This window comes from Alligator mississippiensis, chromosome 2 (genome assembly GCF_030867095.1).
Source record: "Alligator mississippiensis isolate rAllMis1 chromosome 2, rAllMis1, whole genome shotgun sequence".
Taxonomy (NCBI): domain Eukaryota; kingdom Metazoa; phylum Chordata; order Crocodylia; family Alligatoridae; genus Alligator; species Alligator mississippiensis.
Genome location: NC_081825.1, coordinates 277,247,990 through 277,263,634, shown reverse-complemented (window position 1 = coordinate 277,263,634; position 15,645 = coordinate 277,247,990). Strand labels below are relative to the sequence as shown.

Genomic DNA, 15,645 nt, shown 5'->3' with positions numbered 1-15,645 from the left:
TGTAAAAGAGTTCCTGCCACATGTATGCAAATTAGTGTCCCACTATTGGTCAATTCTAAATTATTCCTACGTGGCGGCTAGCAATTGGCTCGCTAGCCGTACAAAAGGTTAGAGCAGTTTCCGCCCAAGTTGGAGGACTCCACAACCATCTCGTGGGGAACTCTAAGTGCGCTGTGGAGCCTAGCAAACTCCGCGTGTGTCTTGGAGGAGGACATAGAGGCCTGATCAGCTCTTAGCCACTCCCCGTCATAGTGGAAATTTGACGTATCCCCCATGTGAAGCGCTCGTGGAGTCGTACATCGACAACTCATCTTGGTTCGGTGCGGTTCGGAAGAGATCTCACTTGTGTTTGTTTGTGTGCAACTGCAACTCAAGCAAGTTTCCTCCCTGCTCTGTGACCATCGGCAGTGTAAGTAAAGCTTTCTTTGTAAAACCAATACGCTTCTGTGCCTAACTCTACTCCATCGTGGAAAAACCCCACCTGATGGTCTGGGCTACTGCCCATAGCCTCAGACCAACCCTCGGTCCCGACAAAGTCAAATTTGTAATCCTCAATATCCCAGCTCATCTGTCATATAATCCTGGGGGGACCAATACTCCACAGGGAGCTCCCCGATTGACATTAATGTTTTCCAGGTGACCACATTTTCAGAACTGTCCTGGTCTTTGTTTCTGGATGCAAAATGAGCTTAGGCACCAGTTGCTCATTCCTGCAGAGTCACAAATCCCTGAGGACCTCAATCACTGAACACACACCAAATGATTCCAGTTGCACTCAGTTTTTTTTCTTAAAACAAGGCTGTACCCTGTGGAGTTTGCTGGGTGTTTTGGATCACATTTTGGGGGTGCCTAACTTGGAGAGAGAGAGTAGAGAGCCTAGACACTTAAAAGATTCTGGGCTCTACTCTTAGGGCCAGATGCCTAAAAGTTAAATGCTGCAAGCTCCTTCCTTTCAGGAGCCCAAGAAAGATGCATCTCAGAGTGTGCAGCTTTTTTTCGACCAGCAGCAGTCAGTAAGTTAGGAAGTTAGTGAGTTTGACAGTCTGTACATGCAGTAACATGAAAAGAAAATGTATCTAATGAGACAAGTGGAGTATGTCATGATGTTATTTTTAAGATTCCACAGATAAACAAGGAAGGACAAAGAACTGCATGTGTGCTGGAGAGACGGAAGACAATAGCAGAATATAGTACAGATGAAAAATACATTACAATCTATACATCATGATAGAAATTTTTTTTTTTTTAAAGATTATTTCCATACAATAAACAAGGATTAAACAAACAACAGCTGAATAGGAAAAAGTAGATTAAATTATACTGCTTAACTTCTATGACACCAAAACACCTTCAAGAAATGCGCAGAATAGTACAGAGAACAAAGCGGGGGAGAAAATAAGAGAAAAAAAAGTGAGGAAGGGGCATAGAAAACACATGGGCAAGGAAATAGAGTGATGACAGCAAGAAGAGGATGCAGGGGTTAGAATCAAGATCTATCCAGCAAGAGATCTGCTGAAAAACTCCTAAAATACTGGACTCACCCACCAGAGGAAAGCATGGATACCTAAGTACCCAATGAGAAACTAAAAGCCTTAACTCATGCTAACAATTTCTTATTCAAGGTTCTGCAATCTGTTTTCCTGAACAAATCAAAGACAGTTTTAAATAACCAAAAAGCTCAGTCTCACCCAGGTACACTAATAACGTAAACAGTTTTTTGGGGACATAACCACAAAGTTTCCAACACCACATCATCAAATGCATAATATGACTGAACAAACATTTAAAATACAAGAGACAATGATTTTTTACGACGGTATCTTTTATTGGACTAATTGTGTAGTTGGGAAAAATTTGGAAAAGTTTTTGAATGTAAGACATTCAAAAAAGACCTGAAAAATGTCTTGTATTTGAAAACTTGTCTCTCTCCTAACTATAGTTGGTCCAATAAAAGATAATCACCCTAAGAAATCCTTGCCTCTTGCATAATTTCTGTACCATCATCGCTACAACTTCCCTCTTACACCATCTTTAAAATTCATACCAAGTCTCAATAGTCTAAAATACTTCTCTATACTATATCCTGTCCCAACAATCATTTTGGTAAGACTGTAAATTTATTTTAAAATATAGTAGGTAACCATCAATCCTCTGGATTATGGTGTATGTGTAAGACGTCTAGTCAGATCAATCTGCCCATATGGAGTCCTGTAACCATCACGCCAAGACCTTCTACACATACGCCTAGGCAAAAGCATGGAGAAGTGGAGGCTGCTCAAAACCTACCATCTCCACCTTTAGACCACTGAGACAGAACCCAAAGGCCAGACCCAGTCCAGATGTTTAGCTAATGGTTGTAGCTTCTGCCAGAGAGCAACAGATAAGAACTGCTGCTGATTCCCTAACGCCACAGCAAGGGCACATTTTTATCAGGGTGATATCCCTTAGCCTTTCTCCAATCAAAAAGTACCCACAAGATAGTGGGGGCTAAGGGTTTTGAGATGTCCTATATGCACCTTACTCTGGAGGTTGAAACCTTGCAGTATTTTATAAGAGCTACCCACCCTGAGTAGCATCCCCTGCCCGCCCAGCAGCAGCAAAGGGCACAACTCCATGCTGCCACCCCCACTCCTGCCGGGCACGCAGGGGGCACTTCATCATGGTGGCACAGGGCTTGCAGAGGCAAGGAGCTTCCCCACCCTGCTCAGCCCCGTTGTGCCGTGCCAGGTCCTGCAAGCTGGGCAACAGAGACCCCAGGGGGAGAGCAGCAGGCCAGGGAGCCCGAGCCCACAGCAGGCAACCCATCCGTGCACAGATCCGTAAGGCATGTTTCCCTAGCTCCTGGACAAGGCATCTGCAGCTCCACCCTGCTCCCTGATGGGGCCCTGTGGCCGCACCTTCCAGGCCCCAAGCCCCACCACCAAGAAGCCAGCTGGGGTCAAAGGATCCTAGCAAGATAAGGGTCCAAACGTTTCTTAAAAGTGTCCAGAGTAAATGCTTGCACCACTTCTGGAGGGAGTCTATTCCAGGTCTTGGGGGCTCAGAGACAGTAAAGAAGTTTTTCCTTATGTCCAGCCTAAAACGGTCTTGGAGGAGTTTAATGACAGTTGGATCTTGTCATCCCTTGGGGTGCTCTGGTGAACAGGCATTCCCCCCGATCCTGATGCACACCCCTTATATACTTATAAGCTGCTACCAGGTCACCCGAGCCTGCGCTTTTCCAGGTTGAAAAGTCCCATGGCTCTTAGCCTCTCTTCATAAGACGTATTCTCTTGCCCTTTGATCATGCATGTGGCTCTCCTCTGGACTCTCTCAAGCTTCTCCACATCCTTCTTGAATTGTGGAGCCCAAAACTGGATGCAGTACTCCAGCTGCGGCCTCACCAAGGCTGAGTACAGCGGGAGGATGACATCCTGAGATTTGCTTGAGAAGCATCTAGGAATACAAGGCAGAGTTTTGTTCACTTTACCAGCTGAAACATTGCATTGGTGGCTCATGTTCATCTTGTGGTCAATCATGACCCCCAAGTCCCTTTTGGCCATGGTGCTAGTGAGCGTAGCACTGCCGAACCTATAAAAGTGTGACGCGTTTCTTCCTCCCCTCTCTACCCCCCCCCCCCCCAAGATGGAATACCTTGCATTTATCCGTACTGATTGCCATCAGGTTTTTATCCACCCACTGTCTATGCCTATCAAGGTCAGCCGGGATCACCAGCCTATCCTTGGGTGTGGATGCTCTACCCCAAAGTGTAGTGTCATCAGTGAACTTGGCCAGTCCACTTCTGACACCAGTGTGCACATCGTTAAAAACGATGTTAGAGAGTACAGGTCCAAGGACAGAGCCTTAGGGGACACCACTGGGCATGGAGTGCCATAATGATTCACTTCCGTCAACTACCACTCTCTGGGTCCAACCTCGGAGCCAATTCCCCAACCATTGGACTGTGATGTAGCCGAGGTCACAGTTGGCCAATTTTTTCATGAGGAGATCATGGGACACCAGATCAAAGGCTTCTTTAAAGTCCATATATATGACGTCAATCTCTTCTCCCTTGTCCAGATGACACATCACCTGGGCATAGAAAGAAATGAGATTGGTCAGGCAAGACCTACCCACCACAAACCTGTGCTGGCTATCCCTCAAAATGTTGCCATCCCCCAGCTTCTCTAGAATGGTCTCTTTAATAATTTTTTTTCCAAAACCTTTGCAGGGATTGAGGTAAAGCTGATTGGCATATAGTTCCCCAGATCTACTTTCCTCCCTTTCTTGAAGATAGGCACCACGTTGGCCTTCTTCCAATCTTTGGGTACTTCACCTGAATGCCACCAGTGCTCAAATACCCTTGCTAGTGGCTGGGCTATGATGCCTGCCAGCTCTTTAAGTACTCTGGGGTGCAAGTTGTCAGGACCAGGTGACTTGAAGGTGTCCAGCCTCTCAAGGTGATGCTTTACAAGGTCTACACAGATGCTGGATATAAATTCACCCTCACCCTGGCCGTCCCACATCGTGTTAGGCAGGGTGGTCCCCTTCGGCTGGTGAAAAACCAAAGCAAAATACCATTTAAGCAGGTTGGCTGTTTCCTGGGTGTTGGCAGTCAGTTGTTCTAGTCCCCACTCCCTCACCCCTCTGCCTTCCCACCCCTCTCCTGCCTGGCCTGCCACCTTCTGGCTCCTGCTGGGGCACTGTGCAGCTTCCCTTCCCTGCCAGACTGTGCGCTGTCCTGAATTAAACAATAACTGGTAAACTAGCTGCTTATCAGTTAAATGATTAATCATTTAACCTTTCACATCCCTAGCTGCTGGGAAGTGAAGTCGAGCTGCCATGCAGCCCCGCCCCACTATGTACCCAGGGCTGGCAGGACGGGTTGCACATGCCATGACCTAGGCAGCCCCTGGTGCCTGGGCTAGGTGGGGCCAAGGGACCCACTGTGGGCCAAACAAGTCCACAGGCCATATTTTCTCCAACTCCGCGTTAATGCTTACTACAATTTGTATTTATGATCTAAATATAGATTGTAGTACTGCAAAGTCTTGAACTGGCTTGGGTGCAGTCCCAGGGCTGAGACCAAAAATCAGCTGATTCTCAGCCCTGGGACTGCAATGCAGCCAGTTCCAGGCTCTAGTGTAGTGTGGAGGCTGGGAGCAACACCAGCTCAGTTTTAGACCCAAGATACATGGGAGCCACTTCAAAGCTCCAGAGCAGTGCTGGGGCTGGGAGTGACACCAGCACCTAACCCCCACAACACAATGAAGCCCGTCAGTGCCAGGGTTGGCACCAACTCCAGTGTGGTTCCAGGACTGGCAGTGGGACACGACAGCACAGGAGCCAGTCCCAGCCCTTGAACAGGCTCCTGTGCAATGCAGGAGCTGGGACCAGCCCCCATGCCATGCCAGTATAACTCCTTGCAGCCTGCCTGTAGCCTTTACATTGCATTGGAGCCTTGAACTGGCAAGGCATCAGTGCAGTGGGAGTGGAGGCAGGGAGAAAGAGTGAAAGATGGTCAGGTTCCCACCCTTCCCCCACCACCTCAGAGTTCCCCAATCATATTAACTCTGTGGAGCAGTCCAACATTAGCGCAAAAGATGTTAGGTAAAGGATCTGGAGATACTCCTCTCTGGAAATGCCTAACTTTACTATGCCATGATAGCAATTAACATGTGCTTCACTGCTTCAATGCTTGAACACTAGCAGTGTAAGTGCAATTATCATGTGCTAAGTTCAACATGTAACAGTACCCTAAGGTATGTGCTTAGCTTTATTATTACATGTACTCTAACCAATTTCACAATAGATACCTGTGCGAGTAGAGTTAAATATGTGTGTGAATGGACTTAAATAAAGTAACTGATTTTAGAAAGTGCCAACCCTCTCATCTCCCTTTTCACTTCAATTAGCACCAACAGTATAAAATAATTAAAAACAACATTAGAATATTCAAACCCCTACTGTACCCTATGAATACCATATGCCATTGTTTCTCACTTGTGAAAACCTGCAAGGGGGGCTCCAATACCAATATGGGGTGAAACTGCACATGCCTCTGTTTTCAGGAAATGCCCCAGAGGTGAACTAAGCAATGTCTACAGCAGAAAAGCCAAGTGCCTACATTACATTATGCAGGCAGGTTTCTACCACAGTTTGGCTCCAACATGCCTCATGCTCTGCCACCCAGTACCCATCTCCAGGTTCTGCTGCCACGGGGTGAAACTGTTTCACTCGCATCGAGAGTGCTGCCAAATTCAGAAAAATTTAGGGAGGCAGAGCCTTGAATCTAAACAGTTTGAGAATCACTCTTCTAGTCAAAGGCAGTAGACAAATACTGGAAATTATATTCATCTGATGTATTTATTTTATAGTAAATAGTGAATACATTTTACATTTGTTGAGAACAGTAGCCAACATGAAACTAAAACTACTTACAGACAAAAATCAGGTAAAACAAGATATAGTTGTAAGAGTGACAAGTCACAGGTGACCTTTTTTGTCAAGCATGGCTACTTCACATTTTCATATACTGTTTGTTGCTTCTTATTGAGACAGCCTGGTCTGAAGGAAGATCCTTTGGGTTGCAGGTCAGCAAATCCTGCCTTTAATTCCCATCCATAAGAATTACTTGATAAGTGGTCTTAATCCAAGTCGATACATTGTAGGATCAAAGTTTTAGTCCTTCCATCTAACATCCTCATCATTAAAACTGGACATAATAGTTGCCTAACTGCTTCACAAGGTTAAGGTCTGAATTAATTTGTACTGTACTTCAAATATATACAAGCTTTACACAATTGTCCTTCTAGTTACACAGAAGCATTGAATGAAAATGGGAACTGGCTGGCCACCAGCATGTTTCACTTCCATCATGGCAGCAATCTTAGGAATGTTAAGTGTAATTTAAAACTTTATTTTATACAATTCAGATTTTTATCATCATCTGAGCATTCAGCCAACAACACTGAAATATTTACAAAATTCATAATACCAGAGTATTCTATAATAAAGGGCTTAGTCTGTCTGTCTGTCTATAACAATCTTGGAGTACTCTGGTCGTTTCAGTAACCAATCAGCATGCTCCAAGAGCGTTACCGACAGGAGGTGGCAGTGGCAGCACGCCACCATGATGGTGGGGACATAGGGAATGGAGTAGGGGGTGAGGCCAGTGCTGCTGGCCTCACGTGTCCCTCCCCCCCCCCCAAGCATTAAGATGAATCTTACAGCTAATTATCATAATTTTAAATACCTAAAGCTCCACTAGGACATCAATGTCTCAGCTGCAAATGTTTTCTGCAAACAAGTTGTTAGTCAGTTTTGAAAAGCCAAAGCTCTTTCAAACCCATTGTTAAAATCCATTCAAAATTTGTGAAAAGTAAATTAGAGAAGAGAAAGTTTAAAAAGGGAATGTTAATAAAGTTAGCCCCACAATGTTTGTAGAACAGATGTTTAAGCCCCTATTTAAAAACAAAGAGCATCCAAAAAATCTTTCAAAGCAATGAAAAGATGATATTAAATTGGCTATTGCAACTAGGTTTGCTTGCTGATTAATAATTTTGTGCTGTTTACAGCTTGCTTTTTTTTTTTAAGTGATAGTTTCATTATTTTAGTTAATAACACTTTATTCCTGTGCTCATCTTAGTATGTGTGTAAAATAGCTTTGTAGGCTTGTTAAAGTTTATCACATTAATGGCACAATTCCAAACAAATCTTAAAGAAACAAAAGCATTACACAGCTGAAGGACAATGATTTGTCTTTTCAAATTCAATAGTTAAGCAGCCAATAATATGGGAAAATACAACTAGCTTTGTGAATTAGAAATTTATAGGAAAGCAGGACCTTCCCCTTTAAGTAGAACTCCTCAGTTGTTTGGCTTACTGCCAATGTAGAATTTGAAGCAGCAGGCATTTCAACACCTACACAGCCTGTAATTTTTCAACACTGGAAGATTTTTCTTCTATTACTATTGAAGAAGCTGCTCTGTGCATTCTCTTTTCTTTAAATATTCAGGTCTCTGGGACTGAACTGAAATATTGCTAAATGTTCAGATTAAGAGTTTTACCATTATATAGTGTACCAAACTAAATACTAAATAGTTATTTCCTTCAGAAGTTACTGTAAGTTCACCATTACAGAAAAACTATTCCTTTATTAATAGCACTGAATACAGAAATGCTCTTCCAGAACCCTATACTTAAAAGCAATTCAATGTACTCTCTTTTGTGTGAGCAAAGGTTCATGCAGACATTATCATTTATGTATAAAAATTCAAAACCAAGTCATCTGGTATTTTTCCCATTTTTCTTCATCAGTTTGAACCCCATCCTGCACCCACATCACATGGAATTGCAGCAGGAGACAATGGGGATGGTTTGCAGGTTTGGACTCTTTGCTGAAGATAAGAGACTGGACAGCAGCTGATGCAAAAATTGTGAACTTGGAAGTTCTTGGGAAATAAACATTATCTAAAGCAATTCAATACTGAAGGCAATTATGGAATCCTTGCTAATGCTGAATAATACTTAAAGAAAATTCTGTGTGTTTAAAGACTTGCCATAAATAAGAGGGAAACTAACCAAAGCAAAAAGAAACAGGGAGCACTTTAGCAGCAACAGAGGTTGATGATCAGCAGGGATCCAGGTTTTCTGTTCACCACAGAAAAACACAGTAAAATCCAGATTTTCTCTTTTAAGGAGAAAAACATGGGTAACAGTGGGTTTCCCCTTGCAGGCTGGTAGAGTTTCAGCCTGCAAGGGGTTGGGGCGATTGGGAGGAGGGCAGTCAGGCACAGGGAACCACGAGCATGTACGCACGCACTTAGGTGCATGGCCACCAGGCAATCTGGAGAGCAGCTCCTGCAGGTAACTCAGAGGAAGGAAGGTATTGAGGCACGCATAGTGAGGGAGGGAATGGGGCAGGGCTGGGGCTAGGGCTACCGCTAGTGCCCAGCCAGGGAGGCTTGCAAGGCTTGGGGCCCGGGGCTGGAATGCATGGTCGCAGGGCTCAGGCAGGGAGCGAGAAGGGGCCATGGGCAGCTCATCCGGGGGGGCGGGCGGGCGGGGGGGGGACTGGCTCCTCACTCCTGCACACACTCCTGGCTGGGTATGGGGGGCATGTGCCCCCCAGATGTGTGCACAGCAGAGGCAGAGGCAGGCTGCCTACTGTGGATCAAGGCTCCCTGCCCTGCTGCCCTCCCCCCGGAGCCTCTGCAGCCCAGAGGGCAGAACCCAGCATGGCAGGGCACAGTGGGGTGGGGAAGCTCAGTGCCACCACCATGAGCCCCGTGCCACCATGGCAAAGTGTCCCCTGCCTGCCTGGCACCAGCAGGGGTGGTGGTGCCGAGTTGTGTCCCTTGTTGCTGCTGGGTGGGCAGGGGATGTTTGCCATGGCAGCAAGGGGCTCGTACCTGCAGCACCAGGTTCCACCCACTGGGCCACAGAGGCCTCGGGGCAGCAGGGCAGGAAGCCCAAGCCCACAGTAGGCAGCCTGCACTCCCCTCCTGCTCGATGGGCTCTGCTCTGGCCATGCCGCCTGTGGGGGAGGGGAAGCTAGGCTCTACTCCACCGCAGCAGCTGCCACCTCCCACATGCAGCAGCAGAGGCTTGGGGGTTGCTGCAGGGGGTAGGGGGCTGCAGACCCAGGTCCCTGGCTCCATAGCTCTGAAGGCCAGCAGGGCTCAGGGAGGCAGGGAGCTGTGTGCGACGAGTGAGGGGCAATGGCATGGGCAAAGCACTGACTTATCAGGGCTGCTCAGCAACACAAAGCAGTGTGGGGAAGACGGTCGCAGCTGGACCTGAGTCCTGGTGAGCAAAGAGGGCAAGGGGAGCTCTGACTTTCCATGATAAAAGCTCAAAATCAAACACCAAAATGTAAAGGTATTTAGAATTTACTTATTATCATTACTGAGGCACTGGTAGGCTTCCAAACTGCTTTAAAATTGTAAGTATATCAATAAAACATCATGTTCAACTGACACACATATTATATATATACAGTGGCAATTAACTTTAATCATGAAAAAGTGTGGATTTCTGGGTTTTAAATCAGAGAATTTGCAATTTTTAAAACAGAGAAAACCAGGGCCACTGAATTCATAGGGATCCGGATTTTCTCTTCATGGTAAAACACACATTTTCTCCTTTTCAGGAGAAAACACACATTTTCATCTTTAAAGGAGAAAAACACAGGAAGTGGCAGGTTTCCCCTTGCAGACTGGCAGAGTTCCAGCTTGCATGGGGTTGAGGGAGCGGAAGGAGGGCAATCAAGCAGAGGGCACCACGTGCATGCACATACATGCACGTGGCAGCCAGGCAGCCTAAAGAGCAGCTCCTGTCGCTCCCCACAGTTAAATCTGGGGGGGAGGGGGTTGGGGGGAAACTGAGGTCCCCATAGTGAGAGAGGGAGGGAGTTGGGCAGGGCTGGGACTGAGGCTGGGGCTGCTGCCCAGCCGGGGGGGGGGGTGTTCCGTGGGGCTTTGGGCCCAGAGCCAGGATTGCACATCTACAGGGCCCAGCTAGGGAGGGGGACGAAACCATGGACAGCTTGTCTAGGGGGGTGGGGGTGCTGGCTCCCCTCCTCTGCATGCACTCCCGCAGGGAAGAATGGGGACACGTCCCCCAGATTTGTCACAGGCAGATGCAAGCTGGTGGCTGTAAGCTCAGGGCTCCACAGCTTGCTGACCTGCCCCCAGGGCCTCCACAGCCCAGCAGGTAGGACCCAGGGCAAAGCATGGTGGGGAGGCTCAGTACCACTGCCAGGAGCCCTGTGCCACCATCAGGAGGCACCCCCTGCCTGCCCAGCAGCAGTGGGAGTGGTGGTGCAGTCATGCCCGCTGGTACTGCTGGGTGGGTAGGGGGAGAGTCCCCATGGCGGCATGGTGCTCCCAGCCATGGAACCAAGCCTCCCTACCCCACTCTGCCCTGCTGGGCCCCACCTGCTAGGCTGAAAAGGCCCCGAAGGAGGGCAGTAGGGCAGGGAACCCTGCGCCCATTGCCACGAACCCACATCTGCCCTCCCCATGGGCTCTGCTCCAGCTGTGCAAGCTACAAGGGAGAGCTGAGATCTGTACTCTGCTCCGGCCACAGTAGCCACCGGCTCCCATGGGCAGCAACCGGGGTTCCAGCACTGCCAAAGGGGGCAGGAGGCTGAGGACCCAGGTGCTTGGCCCTGTAGTCCTGGCAGCTGGGGGCCCCCTGACATGGTTGGGGGGTGAGAGGCTGTGGGTGGGAAGTGAGGGGCAATGGCATATCAGGGCTGCTCAGCACCACAATGCATTTGGAGAGGTGGGGGGCAGACAGGGCAGCCACAGCTGGACCTGCATCCTGGTGAGCAAAGGAGCAGGGGGAGCTCTGGTTTTTCATGATAAAAAACCCCAAATCAACCACCAAAATTTATAGGTATTTATAATTTATTTTAATATAGTGATTGAGGCACTGGTAGGCTTCCAAATTGCTTTAAAATGAAACATTGTATTCAACTGATATATAGATATATGTATATAGATATAGCGGTGTTTCATTTTAATCATAGAAATACACTCACTTTGGAGTTTTTAAATCAGAGAATTTGCTTGCCTTTTTTTTTTTTTTTTTTTTTTTTTTTAAATCGAGAAAACCAGGATCCCTGCTAATGATACCCTCCAAGTTCTTCAACACTGCCTATATCAAATGTCAACAAACTAAGAGCAAGACATCTACTATATTCATCTGTTATGACTGAAACATCAGAACATAAACCAATAGTTAATTCACGCTTGTCTTGTAAACCCCCCAAATATGAATGTTAATTCAAAAGTTAACACTCACTTACCTACTGCCAACTATTATTAAAGTTCTGTCAATTAAAATTTTCTTTGGGTCTCGACATTTTCTGTGCTGTCCATTTATGGCACAATGCTATAAACCCTTCTTACTAAGCACACCGCTCTAACTGCAACCACAGAGAACAGCTGGTAGAAAGCATTCCCAGGTTTGGACCCTTACCATGCAATCAGCTCAGGGCAGGGATCATATGTTACATTGGGCACATTTACATGAGATGTTTACTGGAGAGTAGACTGCTGATGTTTAACAAACAAAACCAACAACATCATCCATAAACAACAAACTGAAAGGAAATAAAGTCCTTAGAATAACTAGAGGTTTGTGTTATTTAGAAAATTGGACCTACTCAATATTTGTATCCCTTAATGCAGTACTACCTACCACCATTCTTTTGGGCATTAACTTGATTTCTTTTATAGTAAACATACCCTATGCTCCCACACACAGCCATACCCCCTCGAAAACCCCACACCCCTCAACCACACCCCACCATACACAAATATAAAGGAGTGAGACTTTATTTTGAGGTATTATGCAATCCCTTCTATATACAGTACACAAACACAAATCATGATATAGTCTGTAATAAAATTAAAATATATTATAGTAGGTGTTTGGCTTTTAGTGTATGATTTGTTTTTTTCCTGGTTCTAAGATGCCCCCCTTTCCCCCCAATAGTATGCAATGGGGGGGGGGGAATGCAAGGGGAGGGACTTCTGGTAGCAAAGGTCAGGAGTCAGGAGGAGGGAGTTCCAAGTCCCGCCATGGCTACCAGGGAGCAGGGCAACTGTCAAGGGGCAGGACTACCCATGCAGCCCTCAACAGTTCACCAAAACTTGTTAAGCAGCCCTCTAGCCAAAATAATTGCTCACCCCTGACTTAGAACTACACCTAGATGTCCCAAACAAGCCTAAAAAGTTTCCTAGGTGTTCACTGCTGAATTAACCAGGTAAGTCCATTCTTTGGGTTCTTCACCTGTACAGGTATAGGGGCACTAAAGGATGAAAGTTATAGCCTAGAATGGTGACTCAGCATTCTTCATGACAGCCTTTTTTAGTTAAGATGGCTTTGAAGTCAAGTACTAGGTACTGAGGCTGCTTGGTGTCACAGGGCACTAAGGCATGCCTGCTCCTTTAAGGGCAGAAGCAGCCTAGACAGAGTGCCCTATGAACTAGGCAGAGCTCCACAGTTGCAGATTGCCTGGGCAGCAGGTTAATGGGGGAGTTAGCTGGCACCTGTACACAATCAGCTGACCAGAAACAGGCAGGGTTCTGGGCACATATAAGCCCTGGGGCTGGCAAGGATTAGTTCTCTGGCAGTCGCCAGGGAAAGAAGCTCCTGCACGGTAGAGCTATCCAAAGACATTTATTTGGTTGCCTGATCTGCTGCTTGCAAAACTAATAGGGCTCCAGGAGCAAATAAGATACCTGAAGGCATACAATACTAAGAGAGAAGCTTGCTTCTTAAAGGGCAAAGGGGCCTCCATTATTATTGTTATGTTAGAGTCCAGGGACTTATGTTTACACTGTCATTTTCTCCAGTGGTTTTGGGGCACAGCTACAGAGGGCGGGGAGGCCAGCGCCAGAGGGGCACAGCTACAGGGGACGAGAAGCTGGGCCTAACATAGTGGGTCTAGGCCAGAAGGCCTAGCTACATAACAGGCACAGAGGCCAAGTAGGCTGAGGCCCCAACAGGAGAACAATTTTCAAATACTGCTCGCAAGACATGGGGCATAGTAAAGCATGGGACTAGCCACACATCTAGTCCATAAGACTCTAGGTGTCCCATGAGGCACCAACTTGAGGTAAGACCCAGCAAGGGGTCCAAGCACCCACAGGGTTTAGTGGGGTTCAACAAGACCGTGGCCTCACAGATGATTGTGGGTAGTCCCCCTACTTATGATTTTTACCAGCAAGACATGGCAGGTGAGATTAGAAGGTGCCTGCGAGACATAGCTGGCACTGTCACAGAGCCCTAAGGGCTTCACAGCCATCCCTGGGGACCCCGCACTGTAACACATTGGAAAAAATAAAACAAAAAACAGTGCTTTACTTTAAACTGGACATGCTCCCATGCCGAGCCCAGGACATGCCCAGAAGAGGCATCACGTTACTTGTACTTAGCTTTCCCAACATTTGTACGGATCAGGTGCTTTAGTAGGGCTTTTATCTAATAGCTGATTGAATCAGCTAGAGAAAAGCACCAAAAAGACCCAATGAAGCACCTACTATACAGATGCTGCAGAGCTGGGTCAAAATAACGTGCTGCTGTATCTGGTAAAGCGTGTTTTGTTTTGTTTTTCCCCACATCTGCCAGTGCCCTGCATGTCTTATTTAAATTACATTCCTTGGATGTAAAGGAATTCAACTTTGGCAATCAATAAGCCAAGCCTGCAAATTGCACAATGCTGTCACAATCAACTGTTTGCCAATTTGACACCATTCTTACAGGCTGAGTAGAATTCTACAAATCTCTCAAACTAGCAATTACATAGTCTACTAACTCTGAAATACCAATTCCAGTTCGAGGTAGAATGGTTTCTCAAAGGCACACCAGACATCTTAGCCTAACCTTATGGGGAGAAGAACATGAGAAGGCAAGACCAGAAACACCTAAAATTCACCAGCTCTCCAGGATACCAGCCTGGACAATGTATATAGGAACAGGAATACAGATGGGGCCTTCCACATAAATTGAGACGCTAGTCCCACAAATTGAGACTTTCTAGCCAGGAAGTATGGCTAGAAAGTCAAGCAAAATTTCAGAAGAAAAAGACAGCTATCCTTGGAAACCTATCCATAAAAGCCCATAGAAACCATTTTCTGTTACGTAAAAACATGGAGTCACTGCAGCTTTAAACTCTGTGGCAAGAAAAAAGCTGGGACAGCCCTGAAAGAGGGGGATCATGGTAGCGCCACCTGCTGTCTCAGCAGGAGCACAGCACTGTGCATGCACCAAGCTTTTATCAGGTTTTTGCCACACTGAAGCCTGCTAAACCTCTCAACCCCCTCTAGCAATGTGCTGTTCCTGGGTCCCTAAGTCAACCCCTACCTCTAACAGCTGTTGGCACTGAAGGTAGAAGGAGGGGGGGAGGCAGTGTGGCCAGGATAGAGCTGAAGGCTTGGAGGGGGATAGGCAGTGGTGAGGATCTGTACTGGGACAGGGGAGCAGGATGAATAGGGGATGCTTTTGGTGGTGGTAGCAGGGTAAAAAACCACTGATGCATTCACATACAACTTCCAAACCAAGATTTTTTTTAAATGACAGTAAAAAGCACACAAGTTAAAACATCTGTCTGTCAGTAAAAAAAAACATTTTCAACACTGGCTCTGATAGAGTACTCATGATCAGTACAGCTGTGCAAAACAGCACTGTTCTGTTTCGACTTGAGTTTTGAGGTTTAGATGGAACAGCATTTCATTTCGAATCTCACGTTGAGTTGCAACTGCTGTTCCCTTTCATTTCGTCGAAACAGTGAGGCCGTTTCAACACTGTTTCAACGTTTTGCCTATATGCTATAATGGGAAAGCTTGAAATAGCCTCTCTCATCCGGCAGTGCCAGTCCTCCCAGGGTTGCGGGCCCCTGATTTGTCTGCCAGATGAGGGAGGGAAGCTGGGTGCTGCCACCTGAGCCCGGGGAGCTGGGGAAGGCAACTGAGCCCGATAGCTCAGTTCCCCTCCCCAACACTACAATCGGGCTGGGGAAAGGAACTCAGCCCAATCCTAGCGCTGGAGAGGGGAATTCAGCTCAGCTGGGCTACGTTTCTTTCCCCAGCCCAATCGTAGCAATCTGGCTCAGTTCCCTTCCCCAACCCGATCACAGCGCTGGGAAGGGGA

The 15,645-nt window shown here is 46.8% G+C and overlaps 1 protein-coding gene across 4 annotated transcripts in view; it reads right to left on the bottom strand.

The window, feature by feature from the left end:
* PPP4R4 (protein phosphatase 4 regulatory subunit 4) overlaps positions 1 to 15,645 on the bottom strand; it is a 143,978-nt gene that overhangs the window by 86,877 nt on the left and 41,456 nt on the right. The window lies entirely within an intron of this gene.